The sequence below is a fragment of the Cricetulus griseus genome (assembly GCF_003668045.3).
Source record: "Cricetulus griseus strain 17A/GY chromosome 1 unlocalized genomic scaffold, alternate assembly CriGri-PICRH-1.0 chr1_1, whole genome shotgun sequence".
In the NCBI taxonomy this organism is placed as follows: domain Eukaryota; kingdom Metazoa; phylum Chordata; class Mammalia; order Rodentia; family Cricetidae; genus Cricetulus; species Cricetulus griseus.
This window is the reverse complement of record NW_023276807.1, coordinates 227,380,558-227,406,854: the sequence shown is the minus strand read 5'-3', so window position 1 is coordinate 227,406,854 and position 26,297 is coordinate 227,380,558.

Here is a 26,297-nt window from a genome sequence, read left to right as displayed (position 1 = left end):
CATCAATGCATACTTTGGCTACTTCCATCTTCTGTTCCTTCCTCCTCCTCCTCCTCCTCCTCCTCCTCCTCCTCCTCCTCCTCCTCCTTCTTCTTCTTCTCCTTCTTCTTCTTCTTCTTCTTCTATTTTTGAGTATACTGCTAGGAACTTGGCATGGAAATATCTACTCAATCTCTTTGGGGGGCATATACTCAGAAGTTGAACTGGGAGATCAGAAGCAATTTTGTGCCTCATTTCTTGGGGGAGCCTCCACAGTGCTATGTTCAGTAGATATGCCATCTTACATCATTAGCAATACAAAATATGTCGAGCTCTCTGCATTCTACCGAGTAGTTTTCTGTTTTGATTTGCCTTTTATAGTAGATACTTTAGTAAATGTGGCATATCATCTCACTGCGACTTCTGTGTGTGTGTGTGTGTGTGTGTGTGTGTGTGTGTGTGCTCACAAGCATGCATATGAGCTTGTGTATGTGCACATGTTGGGAGCCAAAGATCTCAGTGCTTGCCATGAGATCCTAGGCCATTCTTGGCCGGCCACATAGAAGTATATTGACCTTTACATATAGCAGCTCCTTAGAACATCAGCTCAAAAAAAGAAACAACTTGACTCAGTCCTTCACCCACAGGCTCAGTCACCTAGGCAACCCTTCCTGGATCTCTTACTCATGAACTCTTTACCCTGCCAAACATCTTCTTTGTGGCTTCCTAATATCCTGCCTACACTAACACCTGGTGCACAAACAACCCATTCTTCCCCTCCCCATATCCTGCTCTGCTGACTATATAAGCTAGCCTGAGAAAAGTAAAGTTTGCCACTGGATCAGAATCCTGTCTTGTCGTTCTTTTTGCGTCTCTTGTCCCCATTCCCTATCCTTGACTCTCTTGCCCCAGGTTGATGTCCTGCAGGTTGGGGACATGCACATATATGTGCAGATGCCAGAGGTTGATGCCAGATGACTTCTACTATTGTTTTCCACCTTATTTTAAAATTGTATTCATTCATTCATTCATTCATTCATTCAGACTGTGTGTGTGTGTGTGTGTGTGTGTGTGTGTCCATGAGTGCACATATGTTCTATGGCATACATGTAGAGGTCAGAGGGCAATTTACAGAAGTCAGTCACTTATCTCCTTCTATCATGTGGATCATGGGGATCAAACTCAGTTTAACAGATTTGGTAGCAAACACATTTATCTGTTTAACTGTCTTTATCTTCTTTTTTGAGACATGATCTCTCACTAGAAACAGCTGTCCAGCAAGCTCTAGGAAACCATCATCTCTTCCCATTCCCACTGCCCCCAACACCTCTAGGGCCAGAATAATAGACACATATGACCAAGCACAACTTCTGTTATATGGCTGCTGGAGATCTGAACTTGTGTACTGTACTTTACTGTCTGAGCCATCCCCCAGTCATCTTGTTGTGGTTTGGATTTGCATTTACCTATTGATCAGTGAGGTTGACAATCTTTCATATGTGTATTGGTCAAGAAGAGATGCATCAAAGTTTATAATAAATTAATTTAATAATTAATTCAATACCTATATCTGGTTAATTTATTTCATGAAGTCATGAATACTGACCTAATGACTTGTAGTCATATATGTATGTGTGTGTGTGTGTGTGTGAGAGAGAGAGAGAGAGAGAGAGAGAGAGAGAGAGAGAAAAGAAAAGAGAAAAGGAGCTCTCAAAACCATTAAGATTGTCTACGATTGTTAGCAAGCTTGCTGGCATACAGTATTGCTTTTCTGATCAGTTAACACTTTCCTGGTGCTTTAACAATGGCAGGAGAAGCCTGGAAACCACACTAAACCTTTAGGGAGTAAACACAATGGGTGCTCTGTTCACCCTGGGAGTGTCAGGGTCAGGGTTAGGGTTAGGATCGGGGTCAGAGCCTGGAGGGATTGAGGCTCTTTCAGCTTGCCTTTCTGCTCACACTAGGAAAGCCTTGTCATCTACCACCATATCCTCTGCCATAACCCTGTGCCCATACCCTTTATTGCCTGGTCACTTTCCCAGTAATGCCACCACAGTGCTACTCAGATGCAAATGGGCTGGTGAATTTAACAAAAGAAGAAAAGAATGTGGCTGTTAGTAGAAAATTATGCAGTGTTTGCCACAGACAATGATAAAAGAGTAGAGGAAAGGAAAATTTAACATTTGAGGAGATTAAAAAAATGACAACTATTTCTTTTATGGTCAAGACTTTAAATTATTCACTGGTTATATTTCTTGAATTGTATAGTGAAAGAATCTAGTTTTCCCAAAGGATACATTAAACTAAATACCCAAAGTGGTAATTTTATCAATGATAGGGCTCTTAAACTATTCATGTCCCATATGTAAACAAATACCATCTGAAAAAACAGTTCATTCTGAGAAATACTATACTATATTCAAGAGTGTCTTGAGTGGGTGGAAATAATGTAGATTCATTTTCCCAGATGGAAAAGTAGAACCGAAGCAAATACACCAAATAGCCCCATTACTTCTAAATTTGCATATCTTCTTTCAGTTTTAAGTAAAAGCCCAGCTATATTCTGCCTACTACAGGATGATATAAAGTCAGAGTAATCAAGGTAACGAAGGTGAGCCAGCGGAGGAGAAACTCAGGAAAGCGGGTTGAATTAGAGCTATTCAACACCAGCTCTGAAACACACATACAAAGCAGCTCCAAGCAGGCAATAAATCGTCCTGCGTTAACACCATAATTATGAGACAGATGACCTGGAAAATGTGAGCTGGCAGTGCTGCCTGAGATTGATCAGTCGGCCACCCTAATGCTCAGGTAATAGGACCCTTTCAGCTCCAGTCTGCTTATACTGCTCCAGATTTGTTTTCCCAGCCACCTTAATAATAATTAGAGGCAAACCCATTGCTTCAGCCCTGCAGCTGTGTGGAAGCTCATTCCAATCGCAGGGTTCTGGAGGACACAAACGCCATCCTTTCTTGTCAAGCAACATAAAACCTGGTGTGCACTGATCTGATGCCATCCACAGGCAATCTCACAGAGCACTTTCCAAGAGATCCACTCCAAAACAAAGCAACAAGCCAAAGGAGACAACCATGATTGTGCCATAAAAGAGAGAGAGATGTGAGGGCAAATTGATCACAATATTGCAGATTCCATAGGACGACTAAAAGCCAACAATAATTCCCAGCCCACAGAGCAGAGCCCACTGTAGTGTAAGGAATGCACACCTGTGGGGAAATAGAAACTTTCATGGCCATCACTCCTCTTCTCCCCTGAGGAGGGATGCAGAGGACATGAGGGAGCAGAAAGGTTGAGTCAGGGGAAGAATAGATGATAACAAGAATGGAGATATCATAATAGAGGGAGACATTTTTGGTTTAAGAGAAATCAGGCACTAGGGAAATGTCTGGAGATCTACAAAGATGGCACCAGCTAACAATCTAGGCAACAGAGGAGAAGCTACCTTAAATGCCCTCCCCTGATATGAGATTGATGACTAACTTATATGCCATCCTATAGCCCTCATCCAGTAGCTGGTGGAAGTAGAAGCAGACACCCACATCTAATCACTGAACTGAACTGAAACCCAGATTCGGAGAAGGATGAGTGAAGAGCACAGGGGTCCAGACCAGGCTGGTGAAACCCACAGAAACAGCTGACCTGAACATCCGGGAACTCTTGCTCCCCAAACTGATAGATGGAATACCAGCATGGGACTGATCCACCCCAGGAACATGGGTTTCTGTGAGGAAACCTCGGAAATCTACGGGACCTCCCGTAGAAGTTCATTCAGTACTTATCCCTAGCACAGGTGTGGTCTTTGGGAGCCCATTCCATATAGAGGAATACCTCCTGAGCCAAGACACACAGGGGTGGGCTTAGGCCCTATCCCAAAGGATACAATAGACACTGATGACACCCTATGGAAGGCCTTACCATCCAGGGGGAGCAAAAAGGATATGTGATAGGTAGGGTTTTAGTTGGGGGGGGTGGTAGGGGAGGATGGGTGGGAGAAGGGACCTGGGATTGTCATGTAAATCAATCCTGTTTCTAATTCAAATTTAAAAAGTTGAAAAGAAATTTTCATGGCCAAGTTTTTGGAGTTGCATAAAAGCCAACCAAACAGACTGTTTGGAAGAATCACTCTGGAATAAATGATGCAAACCTGACAACGGTAGGGATGAAGGGCAGCTTATAGTAGATGCCTGGTTTGCAATATGTCAAAATCTCATACACAGGCTAGAGAGATGGCTCAGCAGTTCAGAGTACTTGCTGTCTTTACAGAGGACCTGAGTTCAGTTCTCAGCACCCATATGGAGGTTCACTACTGTCTGTAACTCCAGTTTCAGGGGATCAGACACTAGGTATGGCCTCTGCAGACACTGGGTATGCATGTGGTATATATGCATAGATAGAGGCAAATACTCATACATATAAAATAAATACATTTAAAAATCTCCTACATGAATTGTGATACTTTAAGCATTCCTCTCTATATGTCCTCATCTAGGATCCTTGTCAACTTGCTTTCTCTTGAGGAGAACTCTAGACTAGTCCAGCATGAGCCTTTTGGATGAAACACAGACAACCAAAGGGGATAGTCTAACATCTGAGAGATGCTAATTACAGATAACCCTACTTGTATTCATGACACTCAAGTTAATTGAATAAATAAAAATGTAAAGCCTCATTTACTTAAGGCTTGTGGTTTGATTTGAAATCTTATTAGACTATTTATACATCTAGGAAATTACGTAAAATAAAGACAAGGTACTTCTGTATTTTACCCATTTACATCAAATACTCTAAGCATCTACATAAGCCCTACAGAGGCCAAATAGGCAGATTGCAACCAGAAAAACAATCTATTTCCTTAAATATTTAGAAGCTTTTGTAAATATATATGAATTAAAAAATTTACGTTATCTGAAACAGTACCATACTGTTTATAATCTAAGTACATTTCCTCAAGTCTTTTTAAAGTGATAAACCCAAATCTAAACGTATTCTATTTAAATAGAATGCATAAGGCTAACTTTTGAACTTCTCATATATCAATTTTTTATGACATACATACTTTTACTCCCAAGTTTCTGTTAAGTGTTCCTACATTTAACACAAACCTTAATATTGTCTTGATATTGTGCTTTTGAAGGCTCTTTCATCTCTATTTTCAGGTTTCATTTACTTCATATTTTAGACAGGTTGAGGCTCCTGGAGTCATTATCCCAAGCATCCTGAGGTGGCTTATTCTTTAGAGAGCTTGAGCCAGGACACAGGTCTGGGGACGAACCAGTCTCAAAGGATTCTTTCTGCATCATGGTGGGAAGTAAGGAATCTTTTCCTGATAGCATCTATGACAATAAAGAATGCTAAACCCATCCATCAAATGGGTGTTCCTGGTTTACAGTTAAACATAATTCTTTCATACAATGACTTGAAATTCTCAAGCTGTTGTCCAGGCTAAGCTATTTTCTTTTGTATCTAATTGAGTTTGAGATCATTTTCTTATTGTTTGGATTAGGTAAACCCCATCACTTCCATGAGTTTGGATGGACTCCAATTGAATTCTTCACATTTTGCATCTTTTTCAGACTAAATGGTTGAAAATCTGTGGCTGATCTAGAGGCATGAGAAATGTAGCAAACAGGGAGCCTCTGCCTGGAATCTGTTGCTGAGCCTGGACTGAGCCGGTCAAACTCAGATCCAAGGTCACGGTTACTCCACATACATCCCTCTTAGAACAAGAATCTGTGCCAGTCTTGATCTTCCAGTGCCCATGTAAAGTGTAGCATCCTATTTTACAAATTGGATCTCAGAACACATTGTAAATTAGTTGCCTACTCCTAGTTCCAAGCAGTCCCATGCAATGGACTCAACCCCAAGGGTTGGTAGACTGAACAGCCGCATCCCAAAGATGCTCATGTTCTAATATTGAGAACCTCAAGATATGCTACCGTCCATGGAGAAGGGTAACATGTAGTTGTGATGACACGCAGTCTCTTCAAATGGAGATTCTAGTTGAGTGTCCTGAAGTGATCAATGTGATTAGGAAGAGGTCTTATCACGGGAGGCAGAAGGTGAGAACTGGAGGAGATAAAATGAATGACGGGTGTGTGAGACTGGAGTGAAGGGGCCACAAACCAAAAAGAGCAGGTGGCCTTCAGAGGCTGGAAGGTTTTTTGTTTTGTTTAATAATGATAAAAGCCACACTCTTCTGAGGCCTCTAGAAGGAACTAGCCTGGTGACTCTGACTCTAGGTTAGTGAAATGAATTTTAGACCTCTGACCTTCAGATTTTTAATGGAACCCTGTGTTGTTTCAAGTTGATGTGTTTGTTGTAGCAGCAACAGGAAACTAATATGATTAGTGTCTCCCAGACAAGTGTAGTTTTACTTATGTGGTTCAGTCCCTTCTCCAATCTTGCTGTTGAACACCCCAGTGCCATTTTGGGAGAGGTGAATGCTGACTCCACCCTGCGTAGACATGGTTTATTCTGTCCCCTAATGTATTCCCTTGTGAGCTGCATTTTCCACAGTCCCAGAAACGGGTTTCCAGCTAAGTCTACATATGAGGGTGTGGAACAGACATATACCCTGCCCCTCTCCTCCCTCCTCTCCTCTTTCTTCTCCCTTTCCTCTCTGCACTCTCCCCTCCCCTCTGTCCTCTTACTCTCTTTCCACAGAAGTAGGTGGCATTGTCAGCTTTTCTTCTATAAGACTGACTCCCAAAAGTCACCATGGTCCTGGCTATCACAAGGTCGAAGCTCTTTCCTTCCTTAGCCACCATCTCCTCCCCTGCCCTCTAGCCAAGACTGTAGAGGAAGCCCACTTTTTTATATTTGCTCATCTCTGTGTTGTTTCATCTTCCCCTGCTTTTAAAGTTCTTATAAATCTATCTACATTTCCATATTATATTTCAACCATTAAAAACCTCTAAGTCATTTCTGTATTGCTGCTACAATTACTTTGGTTTTCTCTGTTCCTTTGACTGTTTCCTGTCTAGCTTTGACCTGTCAGTTCTTCTGCATGCTGGAATCCAAACCCAGTCTCTCCCAAGTCCTGTCTTTCCTGAGCATATGCCTTTGAATGCTCTTTATTTTCATACTTTTTCAATAACCTTTTTCATTTGAATTTACTATTTGTCTATTAGTCATTTTGGTTGTCCTCAGTCAAAGGAATTTGTTGGCAGGACATAAGGGCTGAAAGAATCCCCTGGAGGCTGGAGAAACAAGCATTGAACCAGCAAGATCAGCAGAAGCCAAGGCACCAAGAGGCTCAGGTAATGAAATCCAGCCACAACTGTGAAGTAGAATGGGCTTTGTAGCCACAGCACCTGCCTTGGAGATGAATGGCTTTCTCGGTCTTTCTTGATTGTTTACCTGAGACTCAGATTTGAGACTAAGACAGGGGATGAGGCTGAGGGGCCCAGCACTTTCTTAGCCTGTGTGTGGCCCTGGAGTCAGTCTCTAGCCATGTAAGCTAAACAAACAAATACGAAAGCAGACTTCTTAGACAGTGAGTTCAGTCAGTTGACCCCACATATTTTTCTCATCTCTCAGCGAGACAGAGGAGATGAAAATCTCCTTTGGTTTTCTTAGAAGGAAGGGCCTGTTTCTTCGATCATCTGGGTAGCACGTGAGGAAGAAGAAAAGTACTCCTAAATGAAATCAGAGAGGAATCAAGATGGATGCTGGGTTTCCAAAAACAACAAATGGCCACCATGTCCTTCCCACTGCCGCGTGTCTCAGCATTCAAGACAAATCCTTTTGATAGTGCCATCCTCCAAGCTTTTCTCTTCTTTCACTGTCTCCTTCTACTTCAAATTCATATCTTATGAAAGGATATTCATCTTGGTCTAAATTGCCAATGGTTCATCAGAACTTTGGCTGAATATATGGCCATCTCTTCTTAGGCAAGCTCAGATGAGACATTATTTTTCCAGGCTCTGAATGGTTCTGGAATTTAGGACATTATGTTTCGGGTAGACATCTTGGATAAATAAAGAATCTGGATTTGTTTCCTTAAACTTCTGGTTTGCTAACAGACAACACAGCGTGTTCTCCACACGAGTGCTCAAGATGCAGATTATCCCTCCAGTGAGACAGGCAGGCAGGGCATTGGGCTGTCCTCAGATGTTTGTAAGATGAATGCACGTCTGCCTGACTTCCCATTGGGGAAGGTGTCAGGGTTTATCCTCCCTCCCTGGTTCCTCTGTGCTATCCCCATCTCCTTCCAGAGAGCCCTCACTGTGGTTTTCACAATGCTTGCTGTAGCTAATGAAGCTATGTTGCTACAGGTGACGCCCATCTGTGACTTGATACTAGACATACAGAGTCTGTTGCTTAAAACCTATACAGCTCCCTCTCTGTTACACAAGCATTTGAAACAGGAAAGAGAATTCATATGGTTGAGTGATGACAACAGTGGTGTTTCTCAAAACCAGCCCTGTTTCTCTAAATCAGCTAGTCTTCATAATGGCTTCTGTTATTGTGCCACATCCCTGCAAACATTGACCTGGGTTTGGAAGGAAGCTTTTCTCCTTCCTTTCTGGAGACAGAAATTTAGAATAACTCACACTGTTTGTCTGTGATCCACTGTGCAACTGACCACAGGCTACCTGTGGTGAGTCACTGTGGCATATTATACTTGTCCAGAGCAGAGAAATCCTTAACAAAAATGTTCCATGTCACTGATGAGGGGCAGGCTGTTGGAAACTTTCCTCCCATCAATCTGAACTATATTGCTAACGTGTACTCGGTGTTATTTTTGGAGTGATTTCATTACTTGCTTGTAGGTCTCTGGTTACTCATCTTACTCTCCCATAGCTCGTACAATGAATATCAGTCTCGTTGTTGAGCCTTATTTGTTTTTCTGAAACTCACAGCATAGAATTCATAAGCCACACACCACAGGACTATTAAAAATACAGAACAATTCTCTCTGCCTCATAAAGTCCAATAAATACTTGTTGACAAACTGCCAAACCCAATCCAAGAAGAGAAGCCAATTGTACAGTGATACCTCGCTATAACAAATACAAAGTCACTCATTAATCCATTCATTAAATTTATTGAGTGGCTACCATGCCAGGCATCAGGCTAGACACAGGGGAAGCAACAGTATACAAAACAAGATGTTGTTATTGCAGAATCACAGAAAATTATCAAGTAATTCTGTAAACATTCATACTGCAATGGTAACCAATATCCAAAATACTATAAAACCCTCGACTGATGAAAATTGATTAGTTGACAGGTCAGGAAAGTTTCTGGGGAAAAAAAATGGTCCTTAGGCTGAGCTCAGAAAGATGCAGAGGAAGTCATTTGTCTTTGTGTCTGTACAGAGAAGATAACAAGTGGGGAAGGCAAATCACTGTTGTGGATTGGAGACTTCATAGCTATGTGGGTGGTTACTGTTCTCCTCCACTAAAGTGCAGAGTACTTTCTAGTACTAGTTAACAGTGGTGAAGGCTCTAGTGAGACATCAGCTCAACGTCTTCATGTTCAATGAGGCAGGCAACTGTTTTCTTCAGTAATAGGGACTTAGCAACAGTTTACGGAGGGAAACCAATAACCTTGGCAATAGCCTGAAATGTTTTGGGGCTTCCATGGTGTTCTCTTTGCCAATACTCAACTAGATAGAACCCATTCCTGGCACTAGAGGTTTCACTTGCTGGCAAAAGATATCTAGTTGGGGGTTTGTCCCCTCACTATTTTGTGACTTCGTGTGTATTTCTGCCTGCCATGTATTATATTTTTTAGGAAGCTTCTGCAGTAGTAGAATATGACCCATCAAATTGCTCTTAGTGTTTGTTGGCCCTCCCTGTAGTCCCCCCTTCCCCCTTCCTACCATCCCACTTCCTATTTAATCTTCTAATTCCAATCTTTGCCTGGCCCCAGTCTCTCCATATATTCTATTTCCCTTTCCTTGAGAGATCCTCCCCTCCTCTCTAGGCCCTTAATCTATACCTAACCTCTGTGGTTACACAGAGTGTAGTATGCTTAGTGAAGGCTTTAAGCTAAGAGATTAGAAGATTTCTTAAGTCCTAGGATAGGGCTAGGTTTTGGTATTGACAATTCACAACCTGTTGCCACCAAGCAGTTCCCCTTAAAAGGTTTTGTAAGCATCAGCAGATGAGAAAGAACTGAGTATAGTGGCTCATGCCTCTAATCCCAGTACTTGGAAGTCTAAAGCAGGAGGATTGATATCAAACTGCAATAGCATGTTCCATAGTAAATTTCTAGATGGTCTGGTTAAAGAGTAAGACTCTGATGATGTGGATTGTAGCTGGTAGTCCTTTGCTTTATGTCTAAAATCCATATATGAGTGAGTACATACCATGTTTGTCTTTTTTTTTTTTGACTGGGTTACCTTACTCACGATGGTTTCTTCTAGTTCCATCCATTTTGCCTGCAAATTTCAAGATTCCATTGCTTTTTTCCCCACTGAGTAGTATTCCATTGTGTAAATATACCACATTTTCTCTGTCCATTCTTCAGTTGAGGGGCATCTAGGTTGCTTCCAGGTTCTGGCTATTACAAACAATGCTGCTATGAACATGGTTGAACAGATGTCCTTGTTGTACGAATGTGCATTCTTTGGGTACATGCCTAAGGGGGGGGGGATTTGCTGGATCTTGAGGTAGACTCATTCTCATTTTCCTGAGAAACCGCCATACTGATTCCAAAGTGGTCACACAAGTTGGCATTCCCACCAGCAATGGAGGGGTGTTCCTCTTTCTCCACATCCTCTCCAGCATAGATTGTCATTGGTGTTTTTTATTTTAGCCATTCTGGCTGGTGTAGGATGGTATCTAAGAGTTGTTTTGATTTGCATTTCCCTGATGGCTAAGGATGTTGAGCACTTTCTTAAGTGTCTTTCAGCCATTTTAGATTCCTCTGTTGAGAATTCTCTAGTTAGTTCTGTACCCAACTTTTTAATTTCATTGTTTGGTGTTTTGGTGACTAGCTTCTTGAGCTCCTTGTATATTTTGGAAATCAGCCCTCTGTTAGATGTGGGGTTGGTGAATATCTTTTCCAATTCTGTGGGCTGCCATTTTGTCTTACTGACTGTGTCTTTTGCCTTATAGAAGCTTCTCAGTTTCAGGGGTCCCATTTATAAATTGTAAATCTCATTGTCTGTGCTACTGGTGTTATATTCAGGAAGTGGTCTCCTGTACCAATTCGTTCAAGGGTACCTCACACTTTCTCTTCTAAGAGGTTCAGTGTGGCTGGATTTATGTTGAGGTCTTTGATCTATTTGGACCTAAGTTTTGTGCATAGTGAAAGATATGATTCTGGCTCTAGGGAGATTTCCAGAGATCTACAAGGATGATACCAACTGGCAATCTAAGCAATAGTGGAGAGGCTACCCTAAATGACCTTCCCCTATAATGAGACTGATGACTACCTTATCTGCCATCCTAGAGCGTTCATCCAGTGGCTGATGGAAGCAGAGGCAGAAATCCACAGCTAAACACTGAACTGAACTCTGGAACCCAGTTGCAGAGAGAGAGGGGTGATGAGCAAAGAGCTCAAGACCAGGCTGGTGAAACCCACAGAAACGGTTGACCTGAACAAGGGGAAGCACATGGACCCCAGACTGATGGCTGGGAGGACAACATGGAACTCATCTAGACCCCTGAATGTGGATGTTAGTGAAGAGGCCTCAGTACTCTAGGGGGGCCTCTGGTAGTAGATCAGTATTTATCCCTGGGGCGGAAGGACTTTGGGAGCCCATCCCACATGGAGGGATGCTCTCTCAGCCTGGACACATGGGGGGAGGGCCTAGGCCCTTCCCAGGATCATTGACAGACTTTGGGGATCCCCCATGGAGGGCCTTACCCTCCCTGGGGAGCAGAGGGATGATGGGGTGAGGCATTGTTGGGGGATGGGGGAGAAGGGAAAGGAGAGGGAGAAGGGATTATTATGTGAAGCATGCTTGTTTCTAATTTGAACTAAAAAATATAAGTAAGACTCTGTTAAGTGACCACAGTAAGGAGTCCTGGTAAATGGAAGACTTGTGTAACCTGGTGAAGGAGAATCACAGGACAAAACCAAATAGACTGAAAGAGAAAGAATGGGTGTGGAGACACGGCTCAGAGATTAAGACTAGTTGATGCTCTGGTGGAGGACCATGTTTTGGCTTCTGGCACCCATATAGTATCTCCCAGCCATCTTTAATACCTGTTCCCAAGGGATCCTATGCCCTATCTGATCTTTGGGCATCAGGCATGTACATGGTGCACATACATATGTACAGGCACTCACACATATACATAAAGTAAAAAATCTTCTTAAGAGACAAAGGATGAAAATCACAAACAAAAGGGGTGATAATGTAACTAAAAACTGTGGAGAGAAAGAACGGGTGTGAAACAGAGAAAAGAAGTAGCAGAGATGAAATTTACAGAACTCTTTGTGGGAAAATGCTGCCTGAAGTAGCTGTTGCTGAGTGTCGGGCTGGGCCGTGAAGCCCATGGTAGTTGCCAGAGAGTTAGATGCTGGCCCTTCCTCAGGAAAGGCTCCATGCAAGACTTTGGAAACATAGATAGATTTGGGAACACATGAGGTGGGAAAAGGTGGCCAGAGAAGTGCTGGTCACTGAGGCTCAGCCAAACTCTGGTGTCTGAAGTTGACATTCTCCAGTGTTGTCTCCAAGTGACTGTCCTTAGGAATATGTGAAAAACCACACAGCCTGGCCACTGCCTATGTAATCAATTCAGAATGGTTCAAAGACCTTAATATAAGACTTGAAACTTAGAAAAACAACATAGGAAGAACACTTCGAAGTGTAGACTCTGATAGCACAGAAAATAATCCCAAGAACTGACAAATGAGATTATATGAAATTAAAAAGTTTCTATGCAGGAAAGGAAGCAATTATTAGAAGAAGGAGAGAGACTATAGAGTGAAAAAAACTTTGCCAGTTATACACCATATCAGTGATAAATATCTCAATTATAGAAAGCATTGCAAAGGTTGGACATGCAAAATTATCTAACCAACAAACCAGCATTATGAACTGAATTGACAACTCTAAAAAAATTAAATACAAATACTTGTCAAAGTGTCTGACCACTTTTAGATTTTGTGTTACTCCATTCAGAATGGCTAGAGTTGAGAAAAATGATGGCACATTCTTTAAGGGGAGAGAAGGAGGAAACTGAACACAGTGCACATGGGAATGTAAAGCCATAGAAGTCAGCATGTATGTTCCTTTGAAACACCAAAGATAATACTACTGTGTGACCTGTACCACTCCTACGTGCAGAGATCCATGACTCTTGCTGAGTTATTCACAGTTGCCAGGAAATGGAACCAGCTTAAAGGAACAGAAAAGGTAAACATGGTACTTACCCATGGTTGATTTTTGTTCAGCCATAAAGGAAACCATGACATTTCTGAAAAATGGATGAAATTGGAGATTGTTATGTTTACATAAAATAAGCAGAGTCAGAAAAGCAAATACTATGCTTTTTCTTTTCATGTGCTGAGCCTAGATTTGTGTGTGCATGTGTGTGTGTGTGTGTGTGTGTGTGTGTGTGTGTGTGTGTGTGTGTAAGACTTGAAAGTAGATTATGGATAGGGACCAGGAGAGGAAGAAAAGATATTGAAAGGTTATGGGTATGGGTACAGGGTAACGTAATACATGTGACATGAAAGCAGAAGAGTGATCATTTAGAGACAGGAAGAAGACCAGAAAGGGGAGGGCAAAGAGGGCCCAGAGGGCAGTGTGGGACAAGCTTGAATTAAGACAAAGTACAGTGATACATATGTATAAAATGCCATAATGAAGTCTATTGTATGCCAAATTTGAAAATTAATTAAAAATGGAATTATCATAATTATTTCACAGTTTTACTAATACTCTAGATTGTCTTTAATGGCGTACATCAATGCAGAGTTCTGATTTAATGTGAACTCTCTAGAGTCTGTCACCAGTTATGAAATTATTTGCCATGACACGGCTCTTTGTTTTCTTAGAGGTGTGAACCCAGAATTCTCATTGAGGCCCAAGAAATTTGAGTGATCACTCAATCTCACACATTTCAAACAGAACACCCATCCTTTTGTGTTGAAGATGCTGATTGAGCAAACCTGAAACCAGTGATGAACCAGTCTGAGATGGAGGTATCCTGAGGCTCCTGAAGCTGTGGATGAAAAATATTCTTCACTAGCTTGTTTGAGGACGGAAAAAAATGGACTAAGGACTCATTGTGTAGATGCTGAGAAATATAAAGGGACATTTCAAGTTTGATTCATGCTACCCACCCATATACATGAGATAGCTGTTGTGCAATGAAATTTGAAGTGCTTAATTTTTGAAAAATGAAAATGAGAACAAAATGGATTTAAGACATCATGGATGATGTAAGGTCTTTAGGAGCCCTTTCTGTTTCCAAGTGTCTTGGATTTCAACAGTGGTCAGTGTTTGTCAGAGGGACCAATTATTTAAATATGAAAATCCCTTGAACCACAGGTTTCCAGTATTAATTTTCATATCACATCCATGGCCAGCAATTCCTCTACTCAGAGGTCCACATTGTCCAGGCCTCAAGCCTTGTCCAGAGGGATGAAATCATTGCTGGACTGCCCTTAGCAATTTTCTGTCTTCATTGCAGAATGTGGGGAATTCTCTGTTTATGTCTGTTCAGGGGTTTTCCATTGGCAGGCTAGCTATTACCCACGGCCACAAGGATTTAGGAAGAAGCTGAGTAATAGAAAGAGATTTTTGTTTTGAAAGTACCACTCTGGCACCAGCCAGTGTGGAGAACAGATTAGAAGAGGGCCTGCAGGGGGTGACAGGGCCATTAGAAGATGGTGCTTAGACTAGTATAAAGATGAAAGAGATCAAGTGGGTAGAGCCAGGGAGCATTTAGTAAATAAATATAGATAGACGGGGCTCTGTGGTAGCTACAAGTCACACCACTGGATGAATTCTCTGAGGCAAGAAACCAGAGGACTAGATCATATCCTGTGGCCAAGAGAAAAAGACATTGCATGTGCTGGAGATGGAAGCCAAGACCATATACAGACCAAGTAGATGCTCTACCACCGAGCTGCACCCCTAGTCCTCCAAAATCTTTTATGGTGCAATGGTCTCCATGCTGAGGAGAAGCTGTGATAATCAAGCCATAAGTAGAGAGAAATGCATGGAAACTGAATAGGAAACAAAGTGGAAGACCTGGACCCACGAGCAAAGGTGGAGCTTCAGTGGAGGTCGTGGGTCATTTTTATTTTCCATCTGGTTTCACTAGCACTCCAGGAATAAGACATTTAAAGATTCTTCAGCTAAACATGAGAGAGGTGATGGGGAATGTACTGTGTATGTTTATCTTATTGATTGTTAAATAAAATACTGTTTGGCCAATGAGACAGCAAGTTAGATGGGACTAGGAGTCAAAGAGGATTCTGGGAAATGTAGTAGACAAGTGGTGATCCAAGCAGGAAGTGACATAGCAAGGAGATTCATATTTAGGTGAAGGAGAAACAGGAAGGGTCCCTCTTTCCCCTCCGCTCCTGCTCCAGTGGCACAATGTGATCCACCGGCAAGGAGGGACGCCAATAAGGCGTCCGATAAGATAAGTCTCATAAAATATATAGATTTATGATAATTAAGACTGAGCTAGCAGATGAGGAATCCTAGTTATTGGCCAAGCAGCATTGTACCTAATACAAGTTTCTGTGTATTCATTTGGGCCTTAACTCAGGCGGGTGGCTGGTGTAAAGCTCACACATGGTGGTGGTGGGGCTCAGGTGGCTTTTGGCGGAAAGATTTATCACAACAGAGAGGTACTAGGATAGAAAGACCCTTCCAACTATCTGTCCTTGACCAGTTAGTCATTTTGCTCAGAGGCTAAAGGCAGGCATAGAAGCCAGCTGACTCCATGAACCATAGCGGTGTTCAGAGGCCACGCTCCCAGACCAATGGCATTAGAGATGGTTGGCGAAGGTTCCTTTTGTGAGAACATACCAGGTTGTCCCAGCATCTCTGGAAGCATCTCTCAGAATTAACTCCAAACAGATCACCAGGCTGTGTAGACTTGGTGTGGCATGTTTCTGGGCTGTCAGGTGTATATTATACCGTCTTTTTGAAGGCCCACAGCATAAGCTTGTGAAGAACTGGGTTTACCAGTTGGAAGTTTCCTAGTCACCAGGGGATTCAAAGAGTGATGATGGAGCCTAAGAGGATGAGAAGAAGGGATGCAGTCAAAGAACAGAACCACCAGGGACTGCTTCTCTTTACACTGACTCAGGTGATGTTCTAGACTCTGTTCTATGAGGTCATTTGGGAAAACAAGTAGCTTGCATTCCAATTCTCTTGTTATTTTCGAGGGTGCTGGACACTCCAGCTGCTCAGTCAGCACGAATGCTATATTTGGCTATAGAAAAACACAGAAATCAGGCTTGGAGAGATGACTCAGAGGTTAAGAGCACTGGCTGTTCCTACAGAGGATCCTGGTTTGAGTCCCAGCACCCACATGGTGGCTCACAAACACCTGTAATTCCAGTAAGAAGAGACACAAATGTGGTATGCAGACATACATGCAGGCAAAACACTCACCATATAGACTAAAATAGTTATAATAATATTTTTATTTACTATTTATTTATTTATTTATTTATTTATGTATTTATTTATTTTGGTTTTTTGAGACAAGGTTTCTCTGTGGAGATTTGGAGCCTATCCTGGCACTTGCTCTGGAGACCAGGCTGGCCTCGAACTCACAGAGATCCGCCTGCCTCAGCTTCCCAAGTGCTGGGATTAAAGGCGTGCGCCACCAACGCCCGACTATACTAATATTTTTAGAATACAAAAATTTAAGGCAATTTGGGAGTTCCAATTACAACTTTTTAGTACCTCTTTGTGTCTAGTAAAGCTAAGGTTTAGCTGTTTTCTCTCAGTAGAGGTTTTCTGATTTAAGTACTTCATAGGAACTAAAACCTAGTGTTTCCCTTCAAAGCAGTGCTGAATTGTTCACTTTCAATAGGTCTGCTATATTACTGTACCCATTTCATAGATTGTAGATCATCAAAATAACAACATAACTGCTTATGTTTGTGTGTTTGCATGTGTAAAAATAGGGATAAAAAACCCCTAAAAACCCACTGAGAGGCAGAAGGGCTGGTTCTTTTTATTTTGCATTTAGTGACAAGCAGAACAGGTAAAAATATTTTGATATTGGCCACAGGACACAGAAAACAGGTATACATTTCCAGGTTTGTTAGTAAAAACCTCACTATTCACTAGCAATTCTCCAATGCTAGGGGCGGTCCCTCTGTACTGTAGGGACCCCATTGACGATGCCTAGCAGCACAATAAGGATCCTGGCATCACTTAGCAGATGAATAATGTCAAGAATGTTTTATTTCTTAGTATGGGCATCAAAGAATGAACATAAGCTAAAATAAAGTTACAGATGGCAAGGCACTTCAGAATATGGATTGAGGGAAGTTGGCAGGAGCAGCCAAGAGAATAGATGACAGAATTCCAACTTCACACGTGTGAATCAGATAGCATATGGATTAGCATACACACAGATAAGCAGCTTTAGGGGTCTAGACTGCTTTAAAAAGTCAATATTTGATAACTATGTATGAATACCAAGTCATGTGTTCCACTTATAAAATAGCATAGGGTTCACAAAGCAGCAGTAGGTGTTCTGCTCTGGTGAAATGCACACAACCTAGCCATTGCACTGATTTCTGAAGACCACTTGATTGGGTCCTGGCTTAGGTAAGTCTAGGTTGTCGATATAAGAAAGCCATTGACCCAGTGCTGTGGTGTAATGCTGCGTTGTTCCTTTCAGCTGGTCTGCTGCTGTCTTGTGTTACAGTCCAACATAATATGCTAAGGCTGGCATGCAGCTCTATCCTGTGAAGTTATTCAGGGATCCAAGTTCCTTTCATACTCATCCACCACTTTCATTCCCTCATCATCCACCAGAAAACTGTCACCTACCACAGGGTTAAAATAAACACCAGGATGTCCAAGTTACAGTTGAGCTGACACAGGAAGGGAAGGCAAAGGACATGCTGCTGTCCTTTGATGCTGGCTACTCAGCATTCATACTTTCATATCACTGTCGCCCATGACTGCTCATACCTACCTAAGTGGGAGGCAGGAAGGCAATTCAACTGTCAGTATGCAGCTATATTTCCAAGGAGGAGGAGGAGGAGGAGGATCAGGAGGGAGGAGCAGGAGGCATAAGAGCAGCAGGAGGAGGAGCAGGAAGAGCAGCAGGAAGAGTAGGAGTAGGAGCAGGAGGGGCAGGGGCAGGGGCAGGGGCAGAAAGAAGAAGAAGGGCAGAATGAGCAGAAGCAGGAGGAGCAGGGAGACGAGCAGGAAGAGGAGAAAGAAGAAAGAAAGAAAAGCCATGCTTGAGTTTGCATGCATGCAATTTCAGCTACTCAGGAGGCTAAGGCAGAGAGATCACAAGTTCAAGGCCAGCATGGGCAACTTAGTAAGACCCTGAATCAAAATGAAAAGTAAAAGGGGGACTTTGTATATATCTTAGTGGTAGAGGAGCTTGCCCAATATGAGCTGGGCCCTAGGTTCAATCCATACTTCTTAAAAACAAAAGGAAAGGAGAATAGATTCTGGTGGTTAGAATATAATCTGGAGAAACAGCAATCAGATGAGGAAAGGATTGTATAAGAAGAAAATGACAAATTCTGTGAGATATTTGGGATAGTTCTGTGTGACTCTAAAGCCATGTCAGGCCAGCAGGTAATGGACTCTCTGGATGATCAGAAGATAAGAGTTCTGAGTTGGCTACAGAAATTCCTTTAATTCTCAAAGCTGGAAACCCTTTGGACTTCTTAGAAGCAGCAGTGTTTATTAAAACATACTGATTGGTCTAGTTAGGTTATTGATGTTTCCTTCTTGAGGAGTCTTTCAGGGCAGGTAGATTTTGTGATTTTTATCCCAACTTGTTTTTCTAGCTGGTAAGCGAAGAGAAGAGAAGGAAATCCAGCACTTTCCAGGTTCCTGCTGCGAGCTGATCCTTTCTGCTATCCTGTATGGCTGGTGCTGTTCACATGGCTCTCATGCTCTGGGAGATAGATCCCTGCAAGCTGTTGGGTGCCATTGCTGGAACTGCACACAGCATGAGCTCAATGACTAACCACACAGTATTTCCATTGTGGTATTGCTGTCTCTCAGGAAGAAGTCAAAACTAAGTCAAATGTTTCTCCCTGTTTCCCTCCATCTCCCCACACCCTTCTCTGTCACATCTTTGATTTTTAACAAGGTTGGTTCCTTGGTTGGAACTGGCAGTTATGCAAGGGTTAGCACAATAACAAGACAGGATCGTGTTCACTTCCCTTTCCAGCTCTTTTCTCTAGGTCAGATGACTGGTTTGTCACCCATGCTTCATCTTGCTCCAAGGCAGAGCCATGTACTCATCTGGAGGTTTCTGCCTGTCTCTCTCCCATACCCCCACCTTGAAGGCAGGTTTCTACTGTGACCCGCTTCCACACAGGAACTCACTGAGTCACTTTCTTCTGTCACTTGCCACTCTGCTGCCCAAACATCCCCCTCCCTAGCTCCGGGTGCTGTCGAAAGGGTTAGGCTTAATTTGAAATTAATTCTTCATTCCTTGTGCCCATGAATTAGATGTCAGAAATGAATTAATCACCCCTGAAGCTTCTGCCAAAGAAACTTCACCCACATTCCCCCCAAACAAGATGACTCAGACAGAGCACCTTTTGGTCTCCTTAGTAACTGGCCTCTCAGATTTCCCTCTTGTATTTGCAGGCAGGCAAGCACAGCAAACTGACCGGGGGAAGGGAAACAGTTCACAGCATCCAGAGCATGCTCTGGGCAGAATGTCACCTGCAATGCTGTTTGCTAACCATCTCCTGCTTCAAATACTGCCTGTGTGTCCCTGTTATAAATGGAGCATGGATTCAACCACAAGCAGAGTGTAGGGATAAGTCTGGAAAATTACTAATGGTCTCAGGAAGGTTTGGTGACACCCAACAGAAAAGAATGCTGGCAGATTCATTTTTGTGTTAGGAATGGTGTTAACCTTGACTCAACCTGAGCCTGCAATTAGAGGCAAACAAACACACAGTTCTGTCAAGGCAGAGGTCGACAGGATGGAAGGGAGGTATTTAATTAAACCACTTATCTGCCTATACCGCAGAAAATAATATTGTAAGAATCCGATTTATGTAGTAGTATGGATTTGCTTGTTTTATCCACAAGCTTCCCACCCCTATTTTTCACAAATTAAAAAAATAAACAAATCAAAATCTAGAGACCAATGGTCCAGAAAGTGCTCAGCCACTAAGGAGCTGGTACCTGTGAAGAAACTGCTTCACTCCTCTGGGCTTCCTTTTGGAAACTGCAGGATCCAACTACATGATGCTGTCATGCCTTCTAATTATGGAATATAGACTCCACTTCTTGGGATCATATTGAATTTTAAAGTGGAAACTAGCTTACTCTTTAAGTTTATTGGGTCAGAGGCCATCCAAACAGAAAGGTTAATCTATCCCTCCCATGCATTTTGCAAATGAGGTCAATAGAGGTAAAATTACTTGCCTAGGAGGACATAGTATTTTTCTTCTTTTGTTTTGGACAGAGTCTCATTACTGTGTGGCCCATTAGCCCTGAACTGCTGATCCTCCTGCCTTAGTCTCAGGAGAGCCAGGGTCATCACCAGTGCCTCCACGCTCTGTTTTTATTTTGACCACAACTCACCATGCTATGGTGTTCAAATAGTGTTACCAGGCTTGCGGAAAGTAGCACCAGAGCCCACTTCTTACCCACTCCCCCAAAGTAGTGGATTTAAAACATAAATGGTATTTTAAAAGTTAATTCGTTAAGTTATTACTGGTCCTTACATTTTGTTTCTGCTTTGTTGTCTCAACCCAGTTAGTTTTTATCCCCTTCCAGTCCTTGTATAATTTTGCAATACTTTTTAGATCAATGAGTGGTGTTAATGTGCCAGAGATATTATTCGCAATTGAACTATGAAGTGTATTATAATTATTCTTTCACTGTTTAATAATTATCACATTTTGATTTTGTTTAGCTTTTTATGAGTAACCACAAATTCTATCCAGACTCTTTGTAACTGTGCCTATTTTGTATGCTTAAAAGCATTTATATGAGCCAGGCGTTGGTGGCACATGCCTTTAATCCCAGCACTTGGGAGGCAGAGACAGGTGGATCTCTGTGAGTTCAAGGCCAGCCTGGTCTCCAGAGTGAGTGCCAGGATAGGCTTCAAAGCTACACAGAGAAACCCTGTGTCAAAAAACCAAAAAAAAAAAAAAAAAAAAAAAAGCATTTATATGCAGTGCTAATGTCATCTTTTTGAATGTTTTGTCCTTTATATTTTATTATATCTAATTTTTGGGGAAATTGTGTGTGTGTGTGTGTGGGGGGGGTGTCTTTAGTTTGTAGTAGTAAGAAGAAAACACATTGAGAGTTATTTTCTTCTCCTCCCACTATGTAGGTCCCACAGATCAAATTCATCCTTAGGCCTGGCAGCAAGCACCTTTACCAGCCAAGCCATCTGCACAATCCCTAATTTCATTTTCTTTAAGAAATTCTTTCAGTACTACTTTAATCTGCTTCTGTCTGTCCAGCTGTTCCACAGTGGTCATCCTGGCTCCTCATTTACCATTTCCTGGGAGTAGCCCCTTCCTGCCTCTCCAGATCTTCCATTTCTTGAGCCCTACATCTTCCAGAATCCCCAATTTTAACAGTAATGCTTTCTCTGGTAAATTCCTAAGGAAGGGCATAGAAGTGGTAAATGTTTTGATATCTTGCAGATGTCAGAGATGTTTTATCCTATCCTCACAGATAATTATTATATCAGACTATAGAATTCTAGTTAGAAAGTTATCACTATTTATTATCATGGAATTGTGAAAGCATTTGTCTGCTTCAATAGGACCCAGTGTCATGATTAAAATGTCACTGCTTGCTAACTGTGAAGGAATGCATTCTAGTTTTATGCTCAGGGTATCCTAGAGATCATTTGGTGACTGTTGATAACCCTTTAATTCACTTTTTGTGCTTTCCTATAACTGTGCCTCTGTCTGCTTGTTTGTCTTAGGATCTGGATTTATGGATTCCTCTTGGCCCACTTTCAATGGAAACATGGCAATACTTGGACTTGTTACTGTCACAGTCATGTGGGATTCAGTGAAATAACAAGCATGCCCGTTGGAAGTTTGTGCTTGACAAGTCACATCTGGATACTCACAAGGCATTCCCAGAAATCTTTTTCCACTAATTCCTAATGGTTTCCTTCACAATAGCTTCAATTTAAAAAGTAATAAAGAGCCCACAGTAATGATTTCCAAAGATGATTTCATTGAAGATAGTGTTGGTAGCACTATCCTGTATTGGCTAATGCCTTTTACACCACTTCTGAACATGCAGATAACAAATGCATTAACAGATGCTTTGTGTGAAGAGGACTTATGATAGCAAGGCAAGCATCCATCTTCTTTCTTTCCCCAATCACTTGAAATAAAAAGGACTTTAAAGTGTATATAAAAAGTTTAAATGTATGAAAATGGAACACAGAGAGTGGGTACCTATAATATTAAGACATTTTGGGAGTAGAAAAATCAGGGCAAGAACAGCTACAATAGAAAAATAGAAATTCTATTTTAATTTTAAAAATTATACCTATTTTTGTGTGTAGGTACACACATGGCACAGTGCATTTAGGGACATCTGAGGACAATTTGCAGGTGTCAATTCTCCCCTTCTACTCTGTGAGTCTTAGGGCTCAAACTTTTGTCATCAGGCTTGGAGGCACATGTTTGAGCTGCTAAGCCATCTCACTGTCCTAGAAACATGAAAACTCTTAAGGGACTATGATAACACACTTCATGCCAATAAAATTGAAAATGTAATGCTTTTTGGAAAAAAATAATATAAATTATTACAAATCACATGATAAAAAATCAGCAAATCTAATAAAGCAACAACTTTAAAGAAATTGAATTGACAATAATTTCCTCATCCATTGCTTTCTTTAGTGCTGGCTCCTTTGTTCAATGTTATATTTGTAATATTGGTCAGTGACACCAGTAATAACAACTGTTATTCTGATTCCTGAGCACTCTACATGTATACATTGTGTATGTATCAACAGACACAAACTTCCTTGTCTGTGCTAATACTGAGGGCATTGGGGATGTTCACAACCTGAGACTATTCTAAACATGCCTTAAATGAACATCTTTTTATCAAGATCCAACATCTTGAAGAACTACATTTGCATTTCCAGTGGATATATATGTAACCATGAGATTGCCAATGTCAGTCGTGGGGTTAGACCTGCATACATGTAATTCTAGTAGCAACCAAAATCCTTGAAATTGTTTCTTTCCCCAGTAGTGTGTGTGATTCCAGTCCTTCCAGACTCTTACCAATTCCTTGTTATTAACTTTAAAAGCCCAGCTATTCTGGTGCAGTATGATTTCACCATGACTTTAATTTGCATTTTCTGATAATGACGTTAGGCACAATTTTATGTCTACTGGCCATATGAATATATTCTGTAATGAAACATGTGCTTAAAATTTTTGCTCATTTTTGGGGGGTGGCATAGAGGACAGGTGAGCAATGGTTATCTTTTCTTACTAATGCATAGGACTTACTGTGTACATGAAATGCTAAATACATACATAGCATGTGCATATTTTAAACATATATATGTCATCTAGTATAAATATCCCTCTTCTATGTTTGCTTTTTAACTCGTATCTTTTTTAGGCAAAGAAGAGGTATCAAATTCTAATATAGTCCAATTTATCAATTTCTCTTTTCTTAATGCTTTTTGATGAATTGTAAAGTATATCTTTGCATATCCAAATTTATTCTTCCTGTGTTGACTTCACTTCCAGGATCAATTTGGACTTTGTTTTTTAGATGAGGCAAAGCTGATTCACACTCCATTTTATTCCCACAGCTCTCCAGTTAACTGAGATGCTTAAAGTTTTCCCACTGCTTTAGAGTATCCAGGTTTTGTCATAAGTCTAAATTTCTCTATTTCTGAAATCTTTTTCTATTGAGTGTGTGTGTGTGCATGTGTGAGTGTGTGCGTGTGTGTGTGTGTGAGTGTGTGCGTGTGTGTGTGTGTGTGTGTGTGTGTGTCTGTGTGCACGCGCGCGCGTGCGTGCACGTGCGTTCCTTGCACCACCAGCACCGCATTATTTTAACTACTGCACCGATGTGGTACTTTATTCTTTATGATTTTTTCCGAAGTATTCTTGTCTTAGTTACTCAGTGTATAATTTAGAAACAGCCTGTCAGTTTATATGTAAACACATGTGGGCGTGCTCACACACACACACAGAATGGGATTTTGACTTGAACTGCACTGTATTAAGGAAACCCTGAAGTCTTTCAGTAGTGAGTCTTCCAATTCAGGACAGCATATTGCTGCTATTTGAGTCTTTTAAATTCTCCCTCCATCATGTTTTGCAGTTTTCAATGTAGAGCTACTACATGTATTTGATTAGATAGGGATTTATTATTTTATAATATAAATGACATCATTTTAAAATTCCATTTCTAGTTGTTTCTAGTATATAGGTATGCAGTTGATTTTAATGTGGTGAGGTTATGACCATATTTTGTTATGTTTATCTTCATGGCTTTCCCATACTCAGTCCTACCATCTACAAATTTTGATGGTCTTATATCTTTCTTTGATGTTTTTAATTTGTTGCCTGAAGCCTACAGTCTGATGTTGATTAGGATTAGAGTTAGTGACAGGAAGCATCTCTGTCTAATTGTTAATGCTGGCAGAAAAGTACTTCATATTTTCCATTAAAGACAATTTGTTTCAGGGCTTTGTCTGACTCTGTTACCTGCTTTGAGGACCCTTTCATCCTACTGGGTTACCTTCTCCAGACTAATCGGAAAAGGGTGCCTACACTTACTGCAGCTTGATAAGCCATGGATGGGTGATGTACACGGGAGGCCTGCCCTTTTCTGAAGAGAAGGGAGGAGTGTGTGTGTGGGGGGGACAGGGATGGGGGAAGTGACTGGGAGGAGAGGAAAGAGAGAGGAAGCTGTGATTGGCTGGAGGAAAAATTAACTAATTAGTTAATTATAAAAGGTAATCTACTGTATTTTCATAAATGTAGAGTTCAATAGTCTCCTAGTGATAATTTTCTACAGTTTCTTGAGGTGATGAAGTTCATCACATACTTGTGTTTCCTCTAGTGATGGCCGTTTCTTGTTTGTAGCACTGGGAATTGAATTCAGGGTCTTATGCAACAGAAGCCTTATCCTTGTCCTATTGGGATAATTGTGTAATTTTGTTTTCATTATGCTAAGGTAAAATTATACTCATTAATTCTTCTAACATTAAACAACATATTATTTTGTTCTTCAAGACTTTTCTGGAGTATTCTTGGCCTACTTACTCAGTGTCAAATTTAGAAGCAATGTCAGTTTACACACATACTTTCTGTTGCTGTTATAAATACCACAATCAAGAGGGACTTGGGTGGTGGTTTGTTTCAGTTACAGTTTACAGACTATTGTGGAGGTAAGCCAAGGCAGGAACTCAAAGCAGAAGCCTGAAGCAGAGACCATCGAGGGAAGCTGCGTCCCGGCTTGCTCCCTCTGTTTTTCTCACATAGCTTTTGTATATAGCCCAGGCATCACTGCTTATGGATGCTGCTGCCCACAGTGGTCTGAGCCCTCCTACATTAATTAGCAATCAAGAAAAATGCCCCAAGACATGCCCACAGGCTAATCATGATCAAGGCAATCCCCCAATTGAAACTTCCTTAGATAACTCCGAGGTGTATTAAGTTGACAGTTGAAGCTAGGATGCACACACACACACACACACACACACACACACACACACACACACACACACACCACCACACACACACACACATTCGAGTGCTTGAGAGAGAGAGAGAGAGAGAGAGAGAGAGAGAGAGAGAGAGAGAGAGAGAGAGAATATGTATGTGTACCAAATTCATTTGTAAGTATTTTGTTATCTTTGTATCTGTGCTCATAGATCATTAGAGTTCTGGCTAATTGGGTAAATAACTGGATTTTAAAACATGATATATTGTCATTGGTATTTTTGATTTTAGCTATTCTGACAGGTATGAGGTTGTATCTCAGAGTCGTTTTGAGTTGCATTTCTCTGATGGCCAAGGATTTTGAGCACTTTCTTAAGTGTCTTTCAGCCATTTCAGATTCCTCTGTTGAAAATTCTGTTTAGTTCTGCACCCCACTTTTTAATTTCATTGTTTGGTGTTTTGGTGGCTAGCTTCTTGAGCTCCTTGTATATTTTGGAAATCAGCCCTCT